The sequence below is a fragment of the Bombina bombina genome, chromosome 1 (assembly GCF_027579735.1).
Source record: "Bombina bombina isolate aBomBom1 chromosome 1, aBomBom1.pri, whole genome shotgun sequence".
NCBI classification, from domain to species: domain Eukaryota; kingdom Metazoa; phylum Chordata; class Amphibia; order Anura; family Bombinatoridae; genus Bombina; species Bombina bombina.
The window spans coordinates 896,206,434-896,232,923 of NC_069499.1; positions in this window are offsets into that span (position 1 = coordinate 896,206,434).

A 26,490-nucleotide genomic window follows, 5' to 3' on the forward strand; every position below is an offset into this window, starting at 1 on the left:
TATGTATTCTGTAAGTTTAATTTCAGTTGTTGAGAGATTTTGTTTATGCTTGCTTTTACTTCATGTTAAAGGAGCAACTTCTTTTTAAGATATTCGTACAGTTGATGTTGTTCAATTTCACACATTTAAAGAAGCAGCTCAAAAACGTTGTCTTTTTGAAGATGATCAATCTTGGGATTTAATCTTCATGAAGCTGCAAGTGAAATGATGCCTCAACTGCTTAGAGAGCTTTTTGCTCATATTTGTGCTTTAGCATCTCCACCAAATGCTAAAGAGCTTTTTGAAAAGTACAAAGAAAATTTTTTGAACACTTTTTAAGACATCCAGGTCACACACCAGAGTGTCAAAATTGTTTAAATTATGCACTTAGAGATATTAAGGATATTTGAATTGTTCATGGAAAAAATTGTCAAGATTTTGGTTTACCAAATCCTCCAAAAAAATGTACCTGAAAATCCCAGAGATCACTATGATGCTTCTTTTGAAAGTTATACAAGAGTTCAAATGAAGGCATCTTTTAATGACCTTCAAAGAGAAAGTTGTTAAGAAATCATTGCTGCATTGGAAAATGACAGTTTACCACAAAGGTGTTATTTCCTTGATGGTCCAGGTGGTAGTGGAAACCCTACCTATACAAGACTCTGTTGAGGATAATTAGAGGGAATAGTGAGGTAGCATTACCAGTTGCTTCAACAGGTATTGCGGCAAATTTGCTGGAAGATGGACGAACATACCACTCACAGTTTAAGTTACGAGTTCCTTTGTTGGATACTTTAATCTCTTCCATGAGGCAAACCTCTACTTATGTGCAAATGATCTGTAGTGCAAAGATCATTATTTGGGATTAATCAACCAAGTCTTCCAGTGATGCACTCAGATGTGTCGACAAACTCCTTCAAGAGTTGATGAATAACAACAAAACTTTTTGGCAAAACTATTCTGCTTGGAGGTGATTTCAGAAAAACTCTTTCTGTTGTTACACACGGAAGTAGATCAGCTATAGTTGAAGCCAGCATAAAATGTAATCCACTCTGGCATAAGTTTAAACTTTTGAAGCTGACTAATAATGTAAGATCAGTTGATCCAGAGTTTAGCTCTTGGCTTTTAAAGCTTGGAGATGGACTACTAATAAACAAGCATGATTTTCATGAAGACATCTTTGAAATTCCATCCCAGACTCCATTGTAAACGAGATTTTTGGTGCTTTTAAGTTTTCAAAAATGGCCATTTTATGTCCAAAAAATAGTGATGTTGATAAAATGAAAGAGGAAGTTTTTAGTTTGTTAGAAAGTGAAACCTCTACTTACTTAAGTACAGATTCCATTGATGATGAATCACAGGAAGATAGGGATAATTACCCAGTTGAGTTTTTAAATGAATTGGCTCCTTCTGGAATGCCAGTACATAAACTCAATCTTAAAATAGGTAGTATTATTATGCTTTTGCTTAATCTTAACACCAAAAGAGGTCTTTGTAATGGAACCAGATTGGTTGTGAAAGCTTTGCGTGAAAATGTAATTATTGCACAAGTAATAATAGGTACAGCTGAAGGGCAAAATATTTTCATTCCCTGAATCAACTTAGCCCCAAGTAATACTGAACTTCCTTTTGTATTACGAAGAAAACAATTTCCAGTTAAATTAGCATTCACTATGACCATTAACAAAGCTCAGGGACAAACTTTAGAAAGAGTTGGCATCTATTTGACAGAGTTTTTAGCCATGGACAGTTATATGTAGCTTTGTCACGGGTTAAAAGCTATGCAGATGTAAAAGTTAAAGTCATAGATGGACCAGAACAAGGGAAATTAATAACTGGAAGTGATGCCTGTTCTACTAAAAATGTTGTATATAAAGAAATATACTTAAAGTAGACATAATTTAAAGAGACATTTTGTATTTATTTAGGACAGTAGTTTGTCCAAATAGAGTGTGGCTATATGTGTAGCTTATTATATAGAAAATATTTTTGATATATTTAAGACAGTAGTCCGTTAAAATTATAGTATTGCTACACCTGTAGCTTAAATATTTATATAAAAGAATAGTTACAAAATAGGTTGTTTCTACATCTGTAGCTTAAAAAATAATTAGACTGCCCTCTGGGCAGACTTATCGACTAGTTTAAAAATAAATACAAACATACCTGTGAAATAAAAATAAAACCTAAGCTAGCTACAATATAACTATTTACTAACTACCTAGTTAAAATAAATACAAACTTACCTGTGAAATAAAAATAAAACCTAAGCTTACACTAATAACCTAACATTACTAAAAATAAAAAAACCTAACATTACTAAAAAATTAAAACTAAATTACAAAAAATAATAAACACTAAAATTACAAAAATAAATAAACTACCATTACAAAAAATAACAAACAAAATTATCCAAAACAATAAAATGATTCCTATTCCAATACCCCATTTAAAAAAAATAAAAAAATAAAAATAAAAAACCCTAATCTATAATAAACTACCAAGGGCCCTTAAAAGGGCCTCTTGTAAGGCATTGCTCTCAAGTTAACAGCTCTTTTGTAAAAAAAGAAAAACAAACACCCCCCTAACAAATTAAAAATAAACCTAATCTACCCATTGCCCTCGAAAGGGCATTTGTATGGACATTGCCCTTAAAAGTGCATTCAGCTCTTTTTCGGCCCATTAAATCTAAAAAAAACAAAAAAACATCCCAATAATAAAAAAATCCCATTAAAAAAAAATTAAATTATCAAAATAAAATAAAAAAAACCCTAATCTTTAATAATCTATCAATGGCCCTTAAAAGGGCCTTTTGTAGGGCATTGCCCTAAAGTTAACAGCTCTTTTGCAAAAAATTAAAACAAACACCCCCTAACATTACAAACCCCCCAAACCCACAAAATAAAACTACCCATTGCCCTGAAAAGGGCATTTATATGGGCATTGCCCTTAAAAGGGCATTCTGCTCTTTTTCGGCCCATTAAAATAAAAAAGCCCTAATCTAAAAAAAAAAAAAAATCTAATCTCAAAATCGGTACACTCAGTTGGTGAAGTCTGTCGAAGCATTTTCATCCAGGCGGCTCCATGTTCATCCATCCATCGCAGCACCAGCATCTTCTTCATCCTTGTGGAGGCGGAGTGGTCGATGCAGGGAGGCGGAGGTCCGGGCGGAGGTCCATCGGTCCGATGTGGAGGTCCTCTTCATGCGAATGCTCGTCGCACACTGCATTCCTATTGGCTGAAAAATTTAAATCAGCCAATAGGAATTAGAGCTGCATAAATCCTATTGGCTGATTTGAACATCCAATAGGATTTAAGCAGCTCTCATACCTATTGGCCAATTTAGTAATCTTAGTTTTTTTTTTATTTTTAGTAATGTTAGTTTTTTTTATTTTTAGTATTGTAAGGTTTTATTAGTGTAACTTAGGTTTTATTTTTATTTCACAGGTAAGTTTGCATTTATTTTTAAATAGGTAGTTAGTTAATAATTGTAACTTTAATTTAGGTCTATTTTAATTATGTTAAAGTTAGGGAGTGTTAGGTTTAGGGTTTACTAGTTTAATTTAGGTTGTTGCAATGTGGGGGCCGGTGTTTTAAGGGTTAATAGGTTTAGTTAGTGTTGGCGATGTTTGGGAACGACGGTTTAGGGGTTAATAGGTTTATTTAGTGTTTCAGTTAGTGTCTGGGAACTGCGGTTCAGGAGTTAATAGGTTTAGTTAGTGTTGGCAATGTTTGGGAACGGCGGTTTAGGGGTTAATAGGTTTAGCTAGTGTCGGCGATGTCGGTAAACTGCGGTTTAGGGGGTTAATAGGTTTAGTTAGTGTCGGCGATGTCGGGGAACTGCGGTTTAGGGGTTAATAGGTTTAGTTAGTGTCGGCAATGTCGGGGAACGGTGGTTTAGGGGTTAATAGCTTTATTTAGGGATTTAGTTATGGCAGCAATGTCGGGGAACTGCAGTTTAGATTAGAACAATAAAAAATTCCGAATATAGATAATGGATCTGAAAATTCGGAAACTGATTTATTCATTTTCGGAATTTTTTCGGGATTTTAATTATGGTGCTGATTCGGAAATTCTGATGCATTTGAATCTCTGAATCGGCCAAAATTCGGCCGAAAACTAAATTCAGCTGAAACGAAAAGCACATGTCTTGTAAATATCTTCCTATTTTACATAGAGATGTTCAGGTGATATTTTATAGTGAGCTTTTTACAATTATGCTGCATCGCTTTCATGTCCCTTTAAGTGGAGAAGAGGTGAGGATGGAGTGGTTTTAAGAAATAAAGACACAAACCTACACCCCAAGGGATGCTAAACTGTTTAGTCTGGTTTTGCTATCACATATACGACATCGCATATAAATGCGGCGCGTATATTTCACACGTCGTCCGCTAATTTTACTCCCATAAGCTAACATAGGATCGCGTCGCAAGTTGGTATCACATATCGAGTGCAAGGACTTTTTCGGAAATTTTTTTTACTCCATTTTCACCTCACCACAAATAGGCAGGCGCAGCAAGCCTTATGCTGAAAATGTGAGCACCATAATTCCTATAATTCCCTGAAAATATAATCACCTTACACATGCTCAATATCTACCTGTCAACCGCAATCCCTCACCACAATAACTAATAAAGTATATTAACCCCTAATCCGCCGGACCCCCACATCGCAATATTCCAAATTAAAATTCAAACCCCTAATCCTCCATTCAACCACATCACAAACTACCTGTTAAAGTATATTAACCCCTAATTCGCCGAACCACCACATCACAATATACCTAATTAAACTATTAACCTCTAATACACCATTCACCCACATTGCAAACTACCTAATAAAGTATATTAACCCCTAAACCATCAACCCTCACAACAAAATTAACCTAATTAAGCTATTAACTCCTAAACCGCCAACCCCCCACAATGCAAATAACTAAATAAATTACTAAGCCCCCTAACCTAACACCCCCTAAATTAACCCCAAGTAATTGAATGAATAATTTGCGTTGTGGGGGGTTGGCGGTTTAGGAATTAATAGATTAATTAGGTTAATTGCGATGAGGGGGTTTGACGGTTTAGGGGTTAATAAGTTAATTAGTTACTTTGTGATGTGGGGGTTTGGTGATTTAGGGGTTAATAAGTTAATCAGTTACTTTGCAAGGTCGGGGTTTGCCAGTTTAGGGGTTAATAAGTTATTTTGTTACTTTGCATTGTGTTGGTTTGCCGGTTTAGGTGTTTGGAGGTTTAGGGGTTAATAAGTTTATCAGTAGTTTGCAATGTTGGGGTTGGTGGATTTAGGGGTTAATACTTTTATTAGGTAGATTGCGATGTGGGTGAATGGTGGATTAGGGGTTAATAGTTTAATTAGGCATATTGCGTTGTGGGGGGTTGCCGTTTTTTTGGGTTAATACTTGTATTATTAGTTGCAATGTGGGGTGATTGCGAAAATAGGGATTTTTACGTGTCAGGTTTATTTTTGGGAGGTGGGTTCGACTTTTACGGGAGATGTGACTTTTTTTCTTCTTAGGCACTGGCAGTTTCTAAAGTGCCCTAAGTCACTGTCGACTCCAGGAAATGTGTATTTACGCACATCTCTGGACAATGGACATCGCTAGTTTATGAACTGCCGGCGGGGTTTATGTGATGTGCAAGGTGAATTTACAGGTGGCACAGGTTTCAGAATGTTGCTCTGAAGTCTGCGCCGCATATGTAATCTCGCCCCTTATGTCTATACTTTGTGTACAAAATTTATAGTTTAAACATGTGCTTTTAAAAAAATGTTGGCATTTCTTATTAAGCCAAAAAAAAACCTCTGTGTTTATTTACAGGCAGATTGAAATGCACAGAACTTTTAACATTAACCCTTTGAGTGCTAATGACGGCTCTGAGCCATCACAGAGTTTCCCACTCTGGTGCTAATGACAGCTCAGAGCCGTCACTAGCACTCTCCCACCTTAAGGGAGATCTGGGGGCTCCCACCTGCTCCTACCCTGGTGATCGTGCCTGTAGAGTGACAGGCATCGCCGGGGCTTCCCGTTTTGTGTGGTGACATCATGCGCAATAACGTGATGACGTCACCGCGCAACTTTATTTATACTTAACAATGTTAAGTATAGGAGAAGGGGGCATGCTGCTTAGAAGCCTGTATCTCATTCATCTAAGCAGCTATAGACCCCCAAGACCCACCATTATAAAGGTAACTGCCTAACCTTTCTAACAGGGTGGGGGTCTGAAAAAAAAAAAGTAAAAAAAAAATGTTCAAAATATAAAAAATAAAGAAAACATTAAAAATGCTTAGCACCCAGGTGTTAAAAAAAACTGAGCAACAGCCAGAAAACAATACTAGAAAGAGGCAAGTATTTGTTATAAAGAAGTGCAAGAAATAGAAAAGACAAAAGCAACTACTCATATTAATCAGTAAAGTTAACAGATCAATTTCCCTTCCAGTTCTCTTTTCATGTTCAAAGGACTTTTTCCAAACAATTAAGAGACACAAACCCCATTTTTTCATGATTCAGAAAGAGCAAGCAATTAGAAAGCAGTAAAAAGGAAACTTTATGATTTACAGTAGACAGGGCATGCAATTTTAAACAACTTTCCTATTTACTTTTATTATCAAATTTATTATAAAATTTCCTTTGTTCTCTATTTCGTTCTTATTTTTCTTATTTGCTCTGTCGTATTCTTTGTTAAAGGAAAAGTAATGCACTATACTGAGAGCTAGCTGAAAACACCAGGTGAGCCAATGACAAGAAGCATATATGTGCAGCCACCAATAAGCAGCTGGCTTCCAGAAGTGTACTACTCATGAGCTTTCCTAGGTATGGTTTTCAACAAAGAAAACAAAAAGAACAAAGCAATTTAAATAATAGAAGTAAATTGGAAAGTTGTTTAAAATGGCATGCCCTGTCCACTGTAAATCATAAATGTTCCCTTATTACTGTCATTTTAAAGGTACATTAGAATTATCTTTTTAGTTATAATTTACTAATTATTATCAAACTAGACATGTGCAATTCGTTTTGGCTGCATTTCGTTTTTGGATTATTTTTAGCCGATTCGGAGATTCGAATGCATCTGAATTTCCGAAACACCAGCATAACTAAAATCCCGAAAAATTCCGAAAATGAATAAATCAGTTTCTGAATTTTCGGATCAATTCTTTATTCATATTTGGAATTTTTCATTGTTCTAATATAAACCGCAGTTTCCCGACATCGCCGACACTAACTAAATTACTAAATAAAGCTATTAACCCCTAAACCGCCTTTATTTTCATTGAACACGCCTATAATTTCCAGCATTAATAAGTTATATTTCTACATATATAGAATCATATGGTACCATTTAATCTGAGTATTTCAAGACTAAATATGAGTATATTCCACTTATAATATCTCTACAAATATATATATATATATATATATATATATATATATATATAGACTTCCTATACATTCAGATATCAGGTCTATGAATACCTAAATCTATACAATATACCTATTTGATGTATACTTCCATACAATTCTACTTATAATATTTTCGAAGATGCAAATTGTCAGCTTTCCCAGTTATTATAAATATTGTATACTTGTGGATATCATTTTTTTTTTTTTAAAGTTTCTTTTATTGAGGATTGTTAGAAATATGGCATATACAAAAAGTCACGCATTAAAAAACATAGAATAACCTTATGCAAGTACGACGAACAACAATAATGTTACTTCACATTTTAGCAAGACATTCAACAAAAAGAAAAGAGAGAAAATGTCATAACAATAGGTACATTAGCATTTGGTTAAATGGAATCCTCTTTTTTAAATTTTTTAAAGCTAAATATAAGTAGCCATTAGCAAGATCCTCTCGGATCAAAAAAGCTATATGGTACACTCAGTGGCTACAGGTGGGACCCACAATGTATTAATGATAGCAAATATTTAGCTCTAACTAGAAACTCTAATAAATGGGTTACCAAAATAAGAATTTATAAACAATTGTATTCAACTTCTATATAAGGTAATTAAACTGAGTATTCTAGAGCCATGAACTCTTGACGGGTCTTCAAACGTATTATAAGTGATACGAGTATATATATATAGTGATAAAATAGAAGAGAAGATGAGGGGGATAAGGGGGATATTCAGCGGGTAAGCACCGCTAAGTTTATAAAGGGATTAAATATAGATTAATTGGATGTTTATTTAGGAAGAGGGGGTACAAGTAATTGACTGTAGGATGAAAGATGTACCACTAAGCTCTCAATAAGTCTAATGCACCAAAGTGATATGAAAACTACATTGGAACCTATATTGCAAAAGTACGAATTTTTATGATAGAGATGATCTGGTATATAAAGAGAGGGAGGTACCATTATAGGAAGGAATGCCAGATATAAAGTAGATAAGTTACATTAATACTGCAGAAGATGAAATATAATAGAGGGTACAACCTGAAAAAAAAACTAATTAGTATGAGAGATAGCGACCTCCTGCATTAAATATAGGTTATTAGGTACGAATATACAATAGTTATACACTTATAGTTATGGAACATTTTAAGACAACACCTAATAATTACATGCATGTTGAACTATTGACCCCAATTTACTCGGCTGCTAGGACCCGCTCCTGTGGATATCATTTTAATATTCAGTGTCTGGATTTATGTTTATGACCAATATTCATAGGGCATCTTATTTATTATGTGTCATGAGATGCAGGACATATGCAGGACACAGCAATGATGGTACAACTCTATTTTATTGCAGAGCATAACAATACACATCTAGTCAGGTTGCTTGTACTAAACTAACTGCGACACAGACACCGGACCTAAACCCCGCCCACATACTAGTGACATCACATCCTGCTCTCATCACATCTTCCCCTTTTTCAAAGGCAAAGCATACATTTGCATATAATAAATAACAAGGTACACCAACAGGGTATACAACAACATTTTTGTTTTTGAACATTATAAAAACAGATAGATTAGAAACATGAACAAATAAATTACATCCTGACTTGGACATCGGGGTAGACTACCCTAGTCCACAGTGACCATGGGATTATTCTGCCCATACTTCCGGTCACTGTTCTAGCTAAAGTCAGTCCCTGTATCGGGCCGGAAGTTTCACCACTCTTCCGCTTGATGTAACTTTGCATGAACTGTCCTCTGATACAGAAGATGGTGAACAAGAGTCTGCTGGAGGCAAAGATATATCCCCGCTGTGATCTTGCTGAGGGAAAGGCACCTCTCTTAAAACAGGGGATCCCACCGGCGGTGGTACAGAGGTATCCGGTTCCAGACTCTCAGGTACAGGCTGAAGATGTCTTCGGTTACGGCGTGTAACCGTCCATCCCTCTGTAAGGACTGTGTAAGACCTTGGTTCTTGAGAGCGGCCCACTACCGTAGCAGGCGTCTTCCATTTCTTCTCATCATCCAGTATAATTCTGACACTTTGGCCCGCTTTCAGTTCCTGTAAAGGCCTGACAGAATGTCTCCTATCGTAGAAGAAACGATAACCCTTTTTGGCCTCTTCATCCCTCCTAAGGACTTCGTCCCGAGGAACAGGGCCAGGCGGCTTGAATACACCCACTGAGGGTAAAGTGGTGCGAATCTAGCGTCCTAGCATCAGCTGTGCCGGGCTAAACCCGGTGGCTTGAATGGGCGTCGCCCTGTATGACAAGAGGGCTAGGTATGGCTCAGATTGCTTTAGAATGAATTTTGTTGTTTGAACTGCCCTTTCGGCCATTCCGTTGGCCTGCGGATAATGTGGACTTGACGTGGAATGTACAAAATCATATTCCCTGCTGAAAGCACTGAACTCTGTAGAAGGGTTATCGTTTCTTCTACGACAGGAGACATTCTGTCAGGCCTTTACAGGAACTGAAAGCGGGCCAAAGTGTCAGAATTAAACTGGATGATGAGAAGAAATGGAAGACGCCTGCTACGGTAGTGGGCCGCTCTCCAGAACCAAGGTCTTACACAGTCCTTACAGAGGGAGGGACGGTTACACGCCGTAACCGAAGACATCTTCAGCCTGTACCTGAGAGTCTGGAACCGGATACCTCAGTACCACCGCCGGTGGGATCCCCTGTTTGAAGAGAGGTGCCTTCCCCTCAGCAAGATCACAGCGGGGATATATCTTTGCCTATGGAGTATAAAAGAGAATTAACTTGTACTTCACCACTCTCCTTGTTCAGTTTGGATGCAATCCTGAAGCGCTGAAACCGCTGACGCCATGTGGGCCAAGCTGCAGGCTGAGAAAAGTCAAAAGGCTCAGGTGGGGTAAACTTTGACATTGCAATCGATCAGGAACAGAAGCGCAGTCCAGAACTTCTGACACCATGTCATGAGATGCAGGACATATGCAGGACACAGCAATGATGGTACAACTCTATTTTATTGCAGAGCATAACAATACACATCTAGTCAGGTTGCTTGTACTAAACTAACTGCGACACAGACACCGGACCTAAACCCCGCCCACATACTAGTGACATCACATCCTGCTCTCATCACATTATGTATTAGTCTTATTTGGAATTTCCCGATCAGACCAGGTTCTGAAAAACAAAGAAAAGCATTATTTATTTATTTTTATCCTGAAGGTTTGCAAAACAGTTAAAAATCATCAATACAGCCATTCATTTAATATAGAACATGTATCCAATATATTATGAGTTTCGGATACTACTTCAATTCATTTCATATTCAATATTATCCAAACAGACAATCTCTCAGACTTATCTATTTACATTTACCATGCTAAGGTATAAATTAAATAGTTTGAACATTTTTAATATAGGTTATTTAAAATCTCAAACTGTTTTCACATGCCTGTAAGTGAATTTTGGCATATGTTCATTCCAGACCAGGATGCATATTGAGAATCTTCAAGGGGCTGTTTGAAATCTAACATTTGATTGCCAAGTAAGTGTTAATTACTATCTTTCTGAGCTTTAGCAGCTTGTTTCCAATAGGTCACCAGTATGTCTGTTATCTCCACATGGGGTCACTACCCGGCCAACTTTCTTACATGGAAGAAAGATCAGGAAATCCATATATGTGTGTTCAAACGTGAGATAGCCATGTGATAAAAATCTCTTTGAAATGAACTGCCTTCAATATTAGGACAAATGTTATATGATAATATTACCTTGAAAGCAAATCCTTTGATGATTTGGGAGAAAGGTTAGCAATACATCCTTGAATACAAGAAAAAGGGGGGTTTGCATTTACCCACAGCTTCACAAATGAATGAATTCTTGGTCTTATCATATATATATGTGTAGATAAATATAAATATATATATATATTAGTATTAATAACACTCACAGATATCCTGACATAATTTACTAGCTACCTAGGTAAAATAAATATAAACTTACCTGTGAAATAAAAATAAAACCTAAGCTTAAAGTAATAAAACCTAGCATTACTAACAATTAAAACTACAGTTACAAAAAATAATAAACACTAAAATTACAAAAAATAAAAAACTACCATTACAAAAAATAACAAACAAAATTATCCAAAATAATAACAATTTGAATCAGCCAATAGGAATGAGAGCTGCTTAAATCCTATTGGCTGTTCAAATCAGCCAATAGGATTTAAGCAGCTCTAATTCCTATTGGCTGATTTTAATTTTTTGGTGCTCCAATATAAAAGGGGTACCTTGCATTGAATCCTCAGTGTGCGGCGGACAATCACATGAAGAGGAGCTCCACGTCGGACCGAAGGACCTCCTCCTAGTCCTCCGCCTGGACTTCCGTCTCTGCGGATAAAGAAGATGCCGGTCCTGAGATGGATGAAGATGGAGCCGCCTGGATGAAGATGCTTCGCAGCTGGGATGAAGATCTTTCGCTGGACTTCAGCAACTGTGAGTACTGATTTTGGGGTAAGTGTTAGGTTTTTTGGTTTTGGTTTTTAGTTTTTTTTTTTTAGATTAGGTTTTTTTTTATTTTAATGGGCCAAAAAAGAGCGGAATATCCTTTTAAGGGCAGTAAAAGAGCTTAATGCCTTTTTAAGGGCAATGTCTATACAAATGCCCTTTTCAGGGAAATGGGTAGATTAGTTTTTTAAGTTAGTTTTTTTTTATTTTGTGGGTTGGCGGGTGGATTGCAATGTTAGGAGGTGTTTGTTGTAATTTTTTTAGCAAAAGAGCTGTTAACTTTAGGGCATTGCCCTACAAAAATCCCTTTTAAGGGCTATTGGTAGTTTATTATATATTAGTTTTTTTTTAAACGGGGTATTAGATCATTTTGTTTGTTATTTTTTTGTAATGGGATTCTTTTTATTTTTGGCGTGTTTTTTTTTTTTTCTTAGATTAGGCATTTTTTATTTTTAATGGGCCGAAAAAGAGCTGAATGCCCATACAAATTTCCTTTTCAGGGCAATGGGTAGATTAAGTTTATTTTTATTTTAAGGGTTTGGGGGGTGGGGGTTTGTAATGTTAGAGGGTGTTTGTTTTTTGCAAAAGAACTGTTAACTTTAGGGCAATGCCCTACAAAAGGCCCTTTTAAAGGGACACTGAACCCAATTTTTTTCTTTCGTGATTCAGATAAAGCATGCGATTTTAAGCAACTTTCTAGTTTACTCCTATTATTAAATTTTCTTAATTCTCTTGGTATCTTTATTTGAAAAGCAAGAATGTAAGTTTAGATGCCAGCCCATTTTTGGTGAACAACCTGGGTTGTTCTTGCTGATTTGTGGATCAATTCACCCATCAATAAACAAGTGCTGCCCATGGTTCTGAACCAAAAATTGTCTGGCTCCTTAGCTTAGATGCTTTCTCTTTCAAATAAAGATATTAGAAAGAGAATGAAGAACATTTGATAATAGTAGTATATTAGAAAGTTGCTTAAAATTGCATGCTCTATCTGAATTACGAAAGAAAAAAAATTGGGTTCAGTGTCCCTTTATGGGGCCCTTGGTAGTTTATTATAGATTAGGGGTTTTTTTTCTTTGGAGTGAGTTTTTTTTTGTTTAGAATAGGAATATTTTTATTTTTTTTTGGATAATTTTGTATGTTATTTTTTGTAATGGTAGTTTTTTTATTTTTTGTAATTTTAGTGTTTATTTTTTGTTGATATTGTAGTTTTAATTTTTTTGGTAATCTTAGGTTTTTTTATTTTTAGTAATGTTAGATTGTATTAGTTTAAGCTGAGGTTTTATTTATTTTATTTCACAGGTAAGTTTGGATTTATTTTAACTAGGAAGTTAGTAAATAGTTTTATAGTAGCTATCTTAGGTTTTATTTTTATTTCACAGGTAAGTGTGTATTTATGTTTAAATAGGTAGTTAGTTAATAATTGTAACTTTAATTTAGGTCTATTTTAATTATGTTAATGATAGGGGATGTTAGGTTTAGGGATTAATATAGTTTAATTTAGGTTGTTGTAATGTGGGGAGTGGTTGTTTAGGGGTTAATAGGTTTAGTTAGTGTCGGCGATGTCGGGGAACTGTGCTTTAGGGGTTAATAGGTTTAGTTAGAGATGTTTGGGAATGGCTACTTAGGGGTTAATAGGTTTATTTAGTGTTTTAGTTAGTGTCAGCGATGACGGGGAACTGTGATTTAGGGGTTAATAGGTTTATTCACTGTCGGCGATGTGGTGGTGGTGGCAGTCTAGGGGTTAAAGGGACACTGAACCCAATTTTTTTTCTTTTGTGATTCAGATAGAGCATGCAATTTTAAGCAACTTTCTAATTTACTCCTATTATCACATTTTCTTCATTCTCTTGGTATATTTATTTGAAATGCAAGAATGTAAGTTCAGATGCCGGCCCATTTTTGGTGAACACACTGTGTTGTTCTTGATGATTGGTGGATAAATTCACCCACCAATAAACAAGTGCTTTCCATGGTACTGGACCAAAAAAATAGCTTAGATGCCTTCTTTTTCAAATAAAGTAAACAAGAGAATGAAGAAAAATTGATAGTAGGAGTAAATTAGAAAGAAGCTTAAATTTGCATGCTCTATCTGAATCATGAAAGAAAAAATTTGGGTTCAGTGTCCCTTTAATAGCTTTATTTAGATGTGGGTGACGACGATGTAGAAAAAATTACAGTTTAGGACTAGGAGTTAATAGGTTTATTTACTGTCGGCGATGTGGTGGCGGCAGTCTAGGGGTTAATAGCTTTATTTAGTTTTGGCGATGTGGGTAATCACCGGCATATTAATTATGTTAAGTTACATCGTTTTTTCAGATCCTTTCGTTTTTTCGGATTCATTCTTTATTCATATGCATTATTCTATTCTAAACTTCAGAATAGAATAATGCATATGAATAAAGAATGGATCAGAAAAAACGAACGGATCCGAAAAAATGATTTAACTTATTATAACTAATTTGGCAAAACTATTTTTTTTAAACTTAACTTAACTAATTTGCCGAAACAAAATTATTTATTTAACTAATGAAAACGAAACTTAAAGGGACATGAAACCCAAAAAATTTCTTTCGTGATTCAGATAGAGAATACATTTTAAAAAAAATTTCCAATTTACTTCTTTTATTTAATTTGCTTCCTTCTCTTGTTATCCTTTGCTGAAAAGTTTAGCTAGGCAAGCTCAGAAACAGCAGAGAACCTAGGCTCTAGCTGTTGATTGGTGGCTGCATATATATATATTGATTGTGATTGGCTCACTCATGTGTTCAGTTAGAAGCCAAAAGTGCATTGCTGGACCTTCAACAAATGATACCAAGAGAATGAAACAAATTAGATCATAGAAGTAAATTAGAAAGTTGTTTAAAATTGAATTTTCTATCTGAATCATGAAAGAAAACATTTGGGTTTCATGTCCCTTTAACTAAATTTTTAGCATTGCACATGTCTATATCAAACTAACCTGAGCCTAGCATTAATTTGTTTAAAAATAAATAAAAAAATAAATCTTCTTTTAATGCTAAAAACATATTGTTATATGCAGGTGTTTTAAAATCATTATTATACATCTTTGTTTACATTAATTATGCTGTGGACCTCAGTAAGAAGATTATAAAAAGAAAACTTTGAAGAAATGGTGTGTGTTCAAGTATAATTAATCAAAGACAAATCCTGATGGGTCTATTCAGATATTAATTTACACTTTCTTGTGATTTAATTAGACAGTGGAAGCCTGTTATGCCAGGTGTTTCACAGTTTATTCACAAATTAGTTTTAATTGTTGTTATTAAGGAACAATGTTATACTTGCAAGCAATTGCCCTCAATTTTAGAACAAGCAAACACTATACCTCTGTCATTTGCAGTTGCAGTAAACACGTTCAACAAAGGCTATTAAAACTAGGGTTCAATATGCTATGTTTGTTTATAAAGTTATATAACATAATATTACATTTATAAACATGAATGCTGTGACAGTTAATAGTTTTTTGCTGTCACTATTGTGGATAAAATGAGTTCGAAATAACTAATCGGAGCTCCAATAAATTTTAACAGGAAAACACTTGTTAAAGCAACATTAAAGCCGTGTTTTTAGATATAGACCAGAAATGTATCACTACATTTCAAGATATTTGCAGATTTTTTAAATATAATGTAAAGCTGTCATTGTGTAATTTTGCAGTCTAGGAACACACCCTTTAAAAAACATATTAAATGTAGTTTATTATACAGTATTTGCGTAGCTGTGTCTAATTAAGGACATATATAAACAAGATCCTGTGCTTATCAAGCAATCTCTTTGCAGGATGTAGGATGGTAAGGTTTCTGAATTCCATAAAAGCACTCCAGCCTTTCTAAAGGGAGTACAAAAAAATCCAGATTTCAATTAACGGAAAGACTTGCAAAATAAGTCATTAAAGGGGCAGTAAAAGTTAACTAGGATGTTCAGCTCTCAAAAAAAAAATTACACCAGGGCCCTTTTTTAAGTAGGTCCGCTATTGCACTATTTAGTGGGCACTGTCATCTTGGAGTGCACATTTCCTTGCATCCCATGACAGAAGCAGCACACGTTGACAAATCAATGACACTGCTGGCTTTTTGCAAAATTAACCTTACATTTTGGTTAAGCTTTCATAATAGAGAGCAGAAGCTTTACATTTTTGTAGGTTTTTTTTTACACAATTTAAATGACCAAACAAATATACAAAATGTACAGCTCTCGTTCTGTATTGTGCATGTTTAATTAAAGTGCATGATAAGGGTTGTCAAAAAAAACAACCAAAAGAATAAATAAAAGTCACTTATCTGTGAATGTGTAATGCTTCTGTCAAGATGGAAGCACTCAGTGTCAAGATGCAGAGCTTCACTAACCAGCACCTTTAAGAAGTTAAAATAAGAGACTGGCTATGACCTTAGACCATTTCCACCCATGTACTGAGCTGCTTTTCAGTTTTTCGATGCTGCTAACATTTAGGCCCTACTATAGGTAATTTTCAGTGGCAAACCCAAACATATTATATAACTTTTTTCAGTAAACCTAGTAGATTCAAACTATATTCTTATTTATGAATATATCATAATATGGAAGAAACCTACATCAAGAAGTGTGAAAAAAATAATTTTAGTAAAAAGAAGGGGTTGTCCTCATAAAAATAAGGACTTTTGGTATAGTGGCTCCCATGAACCTCTATGCAAATAGACATTTATTCAATCCACTTATACAGGGGCTTTATTGTTATTTGTGGTTTTAAAACAAGGGTTCCTGGCTCCCAGGGGGTCTCTAGGTCTCTTTTTGATGGCTTGCTATATTGGTATATTTGTTAAAAAGGACAAAGGTGATACACCTTTAAATAGTGGGTCTTAGGGGTTTCTATGGCTTAAGGGAGCTGAGAAAGAAAGGTATGGATACCAACCCCTCCATCAAGCTCCCATAAGCCCTCCTGGCACTTCCTGGGCTTGTTGACATCGTCACACACAAGCATGTCCAACAGTTTAACCCCTTAATGACCGAGGACGTGCAGGGTACGTCCTCAAAAAAAAGGCAGTTAATGCCTGAGGACGTACCCTGCACGTCCTCTGTGTGGAAAGCAGCTGGAAGCGATCCTGATCGCTTCCAGCTGCTTTCCGGTTATTGCAGTGATGCCTCGATATGGAGGCATCCTGCAATAACCTTACATGGCCTTCCGGTGCAGAGAGAGCCACTCTGTGGCCCTCTCTGCACCGGACATCGATGGCCGGTATCGTTGGTGGGTGGGAGCCGGCTTGGGAGGCGGGTGGGCGGCCATCGGTGGGTGCCGTGAAGTCAAGGGGGGCGGGATCAGGGGCGGGAACGTTAGGGGGCGCGCGCGGGCGCGCGCGCGCGTGCACGGAGGGTGGCGGGCGGGCGCGTGCACGGGCGGGAGCGGGTGGGAACCGCTACACTACGGCAAATATATTTAATAAAAAATACCCAAATCTTGTTTGTGCAAAAGCACAAAAAGAGATCGTGGAGGGGTGGGGGTTGGTTTGGTGTGGGGGGAAGCTACACTACAGAAAAAATTAGTAAAAATTTAAAAAAAGCATGTTTTTCTTCTAAACTGGGTACTGGCAGACAGCTGCCAGTACCCAAGATGGCGCAGATTAAGTTAGAGTGGGAGGGTTATAGAGCTGTTTGGGGGGGATCAGTGAGGTTAGGGGATAAGGGGGGATAGTACACAGCAGCATATGTAAATATGCCTTTTTAAAAACACACAAAAAAACCAAATATAGCTTTTATTTTAGTACTGGCAGACTTTCTGCCAGTACTTAAGATGGCGGGGACAATTGTGGGGTGGGGGAGGGAAGAGAGCTGTTTGGGAGGGATCAGGGGGTCTGATGTTTCAGGTGGGAGGCTGAGCTCTACTCTAAATGTGATATTAACCCTGCAAGCTCCCTACAAGCTACCTAATTAACCCCTTCACTGCTAGCTATAATACACGTGTGATGCGCAGCGGCATTTAGCGGCCTTCTAAATACCAAAAAGCAACGCCAAAGCCATATATGTCTGCTATTTCTGAACAAAGGGGATCCCAGAGAAGCATTTACAACCATTTGTGCCATAACTGCACAAGCTGTTTGTAAATGATTTCAGTGAGAAACCTAAAATTGTGAAAAATGTTACGTTTTTTTTAATTTGATCGCATTTGGCGGTGAAATGGTGGCATGAAATATACCAAAATGGGCCTAGATCAATACTTGGGGTTGTCTACTACACTACACTAAAGCTAAAATTACCCCAAAAAGCTCCCTACATGCTCCCTAATTAACCCCTTCACTGCTGGGCATAATACACGTGTGGTGCACAGTGGCATTTAGTGGCATTCTAATTACCAAAAAGCAACACCAAAGCCATATAAGTCTGCTATTTCTGAACAAAGGGGATCCCAGAGAACAATTTACAACCATTTGTGCCATAATTGCATAAGCTGTTTGTAAATAATTTCAGTGAGAAACCTAAAGTTTGTGAAAAAATTTGTGAAAAAGTGAACAATTTTTTTTATTTGATCGCATTTGGCGGTGAAATGGTGGCATGAAATATACAAAAATGGGCCTAGATCAATACTTTGGGATGTCTACTAAAAAAATATATATATATGTCAATAGATATTCAGAGATTCTTGAAAGATATTAGTGTTCTAATGTAACTAGCGCTAATTTTGAAAAAAAATGGTTTGGAAATAGCAAAGTGCTATTTGTATTTATTGCCCTATAACTTGCAAAAAAAGTAAAGAACATGTAAACATTGGGTATTTCTAAACTCAGGACAAAATTTAGAAACTATTTAGCATGGGTGTTTTTTGGTGGTTGTAGATGTGTAACAGATTTTGGGGGTCAAAGTTAGAAAAAGTGTATTTTTTTTCAATTTTTCCTCATATTTTATATTTTTTTTATAGTAAATTATAAGATATGATGAAAATAATGGTATCTTTAGAAAGTCCATTTAATGGCGAGAAAAACGGTATATAATATGTGGGGGTACGGTAAATGAGTAAGAGGAAAATTACAGCTAAACACAAACACCGCAAAAATGTAAAAATAGCCTTGGTCCCAAACGGACAGAAAATGGAAAAGTGCTGTGGTCATTAAGGGGTTAATATCCTTTTAAGCGTGATTTTTTGTATTATTATTGCTCAGTGAGAATCAAAAGGAAGTACCTAACACCAAATGAACATGAGCAGGAAGTACAAATCAATCAATGAGAATTAGCAGGCAGTGTCTATCAATGAGCATTAGAAAATAGCACACTACAGACACTGCTGTATTAATTTCAAATTCAATTTAAACAACATTTTCATTAAAATGTCAACATGCTTAGATGATGTTCTTGCTTGTTTGTTTTAAATGACCCTTTAAATGTTTCCATTTAAAGGGCCAGTAAACATAGAAAATAAATGTTATATAATTCTGCATATAGTGCAGAATTATATAACAGTATATTAGTGCTAGCTTTATAGAACCTAATATTGCCTGTGAACTTTTATTAAAAAAGAGGGTTTTTCAGACACGCTCTCTGTACTCTACTTAGCTGTTTTTAAAACTGAGTGCATCTGGCCAGCTGTCTAGTCACAGCCCGGCCCGACCGCGTCATTACACTCAGTGCAGCTCGCTCCCGCTGTCAAACCCGGAGATAACAGGCAAGAAGTGAGCATTGATTAGAATTGTGCTCCTTACCGCTCTCCAATACCAGTGCTGCTTAAGTCAGCGGTGAGCTAGTTGTACGTGCTCATGCACAATTTCCCCATAGACATCAATGGAGAGAGCCGGTTGAGAAAAAGTCTAACACCTGCAAAAAAGCAGAGTAAAACTCAGTAACTCAGCCCCATTGATTCCTATGGGGAAAGAAAATTTTATGTTTACACCTAACACCCTAACATGAACCCTGAGTATAAACACCCCTAATCTTACATTTATTAACCCCTAATCTGCTGCCCCCGACATTGTCGCAACCTACATTATATTTATTAACCCCTAATCTTCCACTCCAAACACCGCCGCCACCTACATTATATGTATTAACCCCAAATCTGCTGCCCCCAACATCGCCAACACCTACATTATACTTATTAACCCCTAATCCCCAATGTCGCCGGAACCTACCTACACTTATTAACTTCTAATCTGCCGCCCCCAACGTCGCCGCCACTATAATAAACATATTAACCCCTAAACTGCCGCACTCCCGCCTCTCAAACATTAGTTAAATATTATTAACCCCTAATCTGCCATCCCAAACATCGCCGCCACCTACCTACATTTATTAATCCCTAATCTGCCGCCCCCAATGTCGCCGCCACTATACTAAATGTATTAACCCCTAAACCTAAGTCTAACCCTAACCCTAACACCCACTAACTGAAATATAATTACAGAAAATCTTAATAAAAATTAATATTATGACCTTAATAATTCTTTTTTAAAACTAAATACTTACCTGTAAAATAAACCCTAAACTAGCTACAATATAACTAATAGTTAGATTGTAGCTATTTTAGGGTTTATTTTTATTTTACAGGAGAGTTTGTATTTGTTTTAACTAGGTAGAATAGTTATTAAATAGTTATTAACTATTTAATGACTACCTAGCTAAAATAAATACAAAAGTACCTGTAAAATAAAACCTAACCTAATTTACAATAACACCTAACCTAGCCCTACAATTAAATAAATTAACTAATTTAAAAACAATTAAATAATTTAAATTAAATTAGCTAAATTAGCCAATAGAATGCAAGCTCAATCCTATTGGCTGATCGGATCAGCCAATAGGATTTAACTTCAATCCTATTTGCTGATTGTATCAGCCAATAGGATTTTTTCTACCTTAATTCCGATTGGCTGATAGAATACTATCAGCCAATCGGAATCTAAGGGACGCCATCTTGGATGACGTCACTTAAAGGAACCGTCATTCAGTAAGAAGACTTAGTTTGAAGAGGATGCACCGCGTCGGATTTCTTGAAGATGGAGCCGCTCCGCATCGGATGGATGAAGATAGAAGATGCCATCTGGATGAAGACTTCTGCCCGTCTGGAGGACCACTTCGCCCGGCTTGGATGAAGACTTCTCCCGGCTTCGTTGAGGACTTCAGCCCGGTTGGATGAAGACTTCTGCCGCTTCCTTTAGGATGGATGTCCGGTCTTCTGAACAGCAAGTCGATCTTCAGGGGGTTAGTGTTAGGTTTTTTTAAGGGTGTATTTGTTGGGTTTTATTTTTTAGATTAGGGTTTGGGCCGCAAAAGTGCTAACTGCCATTTTAAGGGCAATGCCCATCCAAATGCCCTTTTCAGGGCAAAGGGGAGCTTAGTTTTTTTTAGATAGTATTTTATTTGGGGGGTTGGTTGTGTGGGTGGTGGGTTTTATTGTTGGGGGGGTTGTATGTATTTTTACAGGTAAAAGAGCTGACTTCTTTGGGGCAATGCCCCGCAAAAGGCCCTTTTAAGGGCTATTGATGGTTTACTTTAGGCTAGGGTTTTTTTTTTATTTTGGGGGGCCTTTTTTATTTTGATAGGGCTATTAGATTAGGTGTAATTAGTTTAAATATCTTGTAATTTGTTTATTATTTTCTGTAATTTAGTGGGTTTTTTTATACTTTAGCTAATTTAATTTAATTTATTTAATTGTTTTTAATTTAGTTAATTTATTTAACTGTAGTGTAGTGTTAGGTGTTATTGTAACTTAAGTTAGGTTTTATTTTACAGGTACTTTTGTATTTATTTTAGCTAGGTAGTTATTAAATAGTTAATAACTATTTAATAAATATTCTACCTAGTTAAAATAAATACAAACTTGCCTGTGAAATAAAAATAAACCCTAAGCTAGATACAATGTAACTATTAGTTATATTGTAGCTAGACTAGGGTTTATTTTATAGGTAAGTATTTAGTTTTAAATAGGAATTATTTAGGTAATAATATAAATGTTTATTTAAATTTATTGTAATTATATTTCAGATAGGGGGTGTTAGGGTTAGACTTAGGTTTAGGGGTTAATAAATTTAGTATAGTGGCAGCGACGTTGGGGGCGGCAGATTAGGGGTGAATAAATGTAGGTAGGTGGCGGCGATGTTAGGGACGGCAGATTAGGGGTGAATAAATGTAGGTAGGTGGCGGCGATGTTAGGGACGGCAGATTAGGGGTTAATAATATTTAACTAGAGTTTGCGAGGCGGGAGTGCAGCGGTTTAGGGGTTAATATGTTTATTATAGTTGTGGCGATGTCCAGAGCGGCAGATTAGTGGTTAAAAATTTGATTTTAGTATTTGCAATGTGGGAGGGCCTCAGTTTAGGGGTTAATAGGTAGTTTATGGGTGTTAGTATACTTTTTAGCACTTTAGTTATGAGTTTTATGTTACGGCGTTGTACGATAAAACTCTTAACTACTGACTTTTAAATGTGTTAGGGATCTTGTAGGTATAGGGTGTACCACTCACTTTTTGGCCTCCCAGGACAGACTCCTAATATCAGCGCTATGGAAGTCCCATAGAAAAAAAGACTTTACGAAGTTTACGTAAGTAATTTTGCGGTAAGGCAAAAGAAGTGTGCGGTGCCCCTAAACCTGCAAGACTCGTAATAGCAGCGGTAGGGAAAAAGCAGCGTTAGGACCTGTTAACGATGCTTTTTCAACCTAACGCACAACTCATAATCTAGCTGAATGTAAGTCTGTATCATTTTCATTCCATGATCTCTATTCAAATTTGTAAAACCTTTCAATCTCCACATACACAAGAGGAACTCAACTCTAATTGATGGTTCATCCCTATGTTTTGCAGCCTTCTCAATTTACAAACAGAAAATTACTTAAAGGGACATTAAACCCACATTTTTCTTTTATTATTTAGAAAGAGCGTGCAATTTTAAACAACTTTTAAATTTATTTCCTTTATCTTTTAATTTTTTTCATTTGCTTGATATTCTCCTTGATGAAAAGCATATCTAGATAGGCTCAGTAGCTGTTTATTGGTGGCTGCACATAGATGCCTCGTGTGATTGGCTCACCCATATGCATTGCTATTTCTTCAACAAAGGATATCTAAAGAATTAAACAAATTAGATAATAGAAGTAAATTGGAATGTTTTGTTTAAAATTGTAATCTCTACCTGAATCATGAAAGAAAAATGTTGGGTTTAGTGTCCCTTTAATTCTTTGCTTCAGCATATTCCTCATCAGAAATAAACAGTGATATATCTAACAGACAAAGGAGCATGGTTTATTTAAATTGTTTACAATGGATATTTTTCATAACTAAGATTTAAATACCATCAATAAACAAAAAAAAATACTGTAGTGCAGGCTTGCTGAAAACATCAAAGTAAAAATAATTAAGTTGTGATGTGTCTGTGTTTTGAAAATATCAATTTATTTAAATTATGCAGCAGTGAAAATTTAACATGTTTGCAATCAATAAGTCTGAGTCTGTTATGTAGATAAATGGAGTTTTCAGGCAGATCACCTTGCACAAGAACACCACATTAGTTTATCTAGATGTACATTTATTTAGTCTTTTGGTGATGTCACTTAAATTGTAATAAGGAATTGCCTGTTGAATCAATTTGTTAAATTTGTCAATGTCATTCCAGGTAAACTCTTACAATCTGTACACAGATAAATGGCAGAGCTATAATGAACAAATAATCTGTTCAGAAGACAGAGATCCACTGCTTAACAATATATAGCACTCATATTTACGCTATCCAGTTAGTTTCTTGATATCATAATTGAAGCAGACAATCCACAACAGCAGAGTATAATCTTATCAGCTATTAAATACTGACAGTTATTCATGCTAACTGTACAGTGTGTAGAAGGTTAGACATACATGTACATTTTTTTTACAATTTCTTAACATGATTGTATTGCAGTATATTTATATAAAATAAATCTGGCAGACCTTAAAGGGACAGAAAAGTCTAAAAATTATTTTTGAATATTTACTTTATATTTGCACTTTTCCTTGCATATAACTATGCATTTAACTCCTGCAAAGGGGTTAAAACATAGACTATATGGCCAATAGCATGTGGGCACACCTAAGAATTATTGAGTTCAGGTGTTTCAGCCACACCCATTGCTAGCAGGTGCATACAATACAGCACATAGCCATAAACTTTCCTTAGACATGCATTGTCATTACAATGGGTTACAATGAACAGCTCAGTGACTTTAATTATAGCACTGTCATATAATTCCATGAGTCATTTTATGAAATTTCTGGCCTACTAGATTTACCTTGGTGAACGGTAAGTGTTATAATTGTGTTGAAGTGTATAGGAACAACAACAGCCCAGCCAGGAATTGTTAGACCACACAAGCTGAGTGCTGAAGCATGTATCTAGTAAATAAATACATTTTATACCTTTTGGTGCTTCCAACTATGCTGCAAAAGTTTTTGGGGAAGGCCTTTTTTTTCTTATTCCATCATGATTCTGCACTGTGATCAAAGTGAGGTTCATGAGGACATGGTTTATTCATTTTGGGGCAGAGGAACTCAAATGGCATGCACAGAGCCTTATCTCAATCCCACTGAACAACTTTGGGATGAATTGGAATGCTCATTGTGAGACCTTCTCTTCCAATATCAGTGCCTGACTTCACAAATGATCTTTTAGCTGGATGGCACAAATTCCCACAGACAGTACCCAAAATCTTTGAGAAATCCTTCCCTTAAGTATTGTGGCTTTTATAGTTGCAGGGAGGGGCACCTCTATATTAATGCTTGATGTTTTGGAATTAGATGTCCAATAAGCTTGAATGTGATGTCCACATTCTTTTGGCTATATAGTCTAGTTAAAGCCAGCTCCAAAACAAGCAATGCACTACAGGGAGCTAGATGAACAAAACACATTTGGTGAGCCAATGACATAAGGCATATGTGCATAGCCACCAATCACCAGCTAGCTCCCAGCAATGCATTATTGCTTCTCAGCCTACTTAGGTATGATTTCCAAGAAAGTATACCAAGAGAACAAAGTAAATTTGATAATGAATGTAAATTGAAAAGTCTCTTAAAATTGATTGCTTTATATAATTCTAAACCATGAAAGCTTAGTTTTTACATACATGAAACAACACCAATATGTTGTAAGATAAATTGCCAATTGAAAATACTAACTGATATATTGCTGTTTCTTTAAAAAAAATTACAAATTTACATTAATATCTCTAAGTCAGAGCTAATGTGGATCAGAAAAAATCTTTCTGTGATACCTTTTAAGGAAGTTCTGACTAGTTTTAAGTATTTAGGAATTAACATCTCAATTAACCCACAAGAATGGTATAGTCTCAATATCTCTCCCACTTTAGTTAGAATAAAAGAGTACATGAGTAGTTGGCAAAACCTTCCACTTTCTCTATCAGGACGTATTGCCTTATTTAAAATGGTTCTCCTTCCAAAAATTCTTTACCCCTTACAAAATATTCCGGTCATTCTGAAAGCTAAAGACTGGAAAAGCCTGAACAGGGCCCTCCGATATTTCATTTGGAAGTGCAAAAGACCTTGAATCTCTTTAAATAAACTTTACCTTCCCAAAACATATGGGGGAGTGTCTCTCCCTGACCTTAGTGAATATAGCTTGGTTTTCCTTTCACGCATTGTGATAGACTGGATTCTGAATAAAGACTATTTCACTAATAATAAACTTGAAAGGAATATTATATATCCTTATAATCCTATAGCCTTAATTCATTGTCCGGCCCACCTAATTCCGAAGGAAGTGAAGCGTCTCAGCTCGGTATACATGATAATACAGGCATGGAAAAAGCTTGGGCATAAACTAGGCATTGATCTCACTATTCCAAAATTCCAAGGACTATGTGGTAATCCAGAATTTCAAGAACGTACCCAATCTCAAATATTTCAGGTCTGGCATGAGAGGGTTTAACTTTCATGACTCAATTTATAGATCAAGGCACCCTATCTGCAAAAACCTTTGATAGGCTGAAACAGGAATTTTATCTAAGTAATAAAGATTTTTTTGCTTACCTCCAGGCCAGACACTATCTTTTCTCACTCACTGAGAAATTTGGTTAGATAACTGGCCTAACCTTGTCAAAAATTACTTATCCTCCATTTCAGTCTGGTATGATTTGGCGACTAGTCAACATGGAGATTCTAATCTACATCAGATAACACAAAAGTGGAACCTTCTATCTCCAGAATTAGACATTGAGGTAGATCATGTGGAAAAATCTATAGCCATAATAGCGCAGACCACACTATCTGCAAGCTGGAGAGAATCACATATTGAATTACTTTATAGATCTTATTATACCCCATTAAAGGGGTTTAAATGGCATCGTCGTAAATTTAATACATGCCCTAAATGTGCATACCCGGCAGCTGATATAGTGAACATGATATGGGCATGCCCACGGATAAAACAATTATGGTGGAAAATAGAATTCTGGTTGATCAAGGTACTGAAGTTACCTGCTTTCTCTCTCTCACTGGCAGAGGCTGTTTTCCTCATAGAATCCCCTATAATTCGTGAACATAAAAAAGCTAGAAATATGGCAACAAGAAATTAAATTTTTAAGAAATGGAGAGACTCCTCGGTCCCTAGCATACAAGAAATTAAAAACTATATGAAAAAACAATGCATT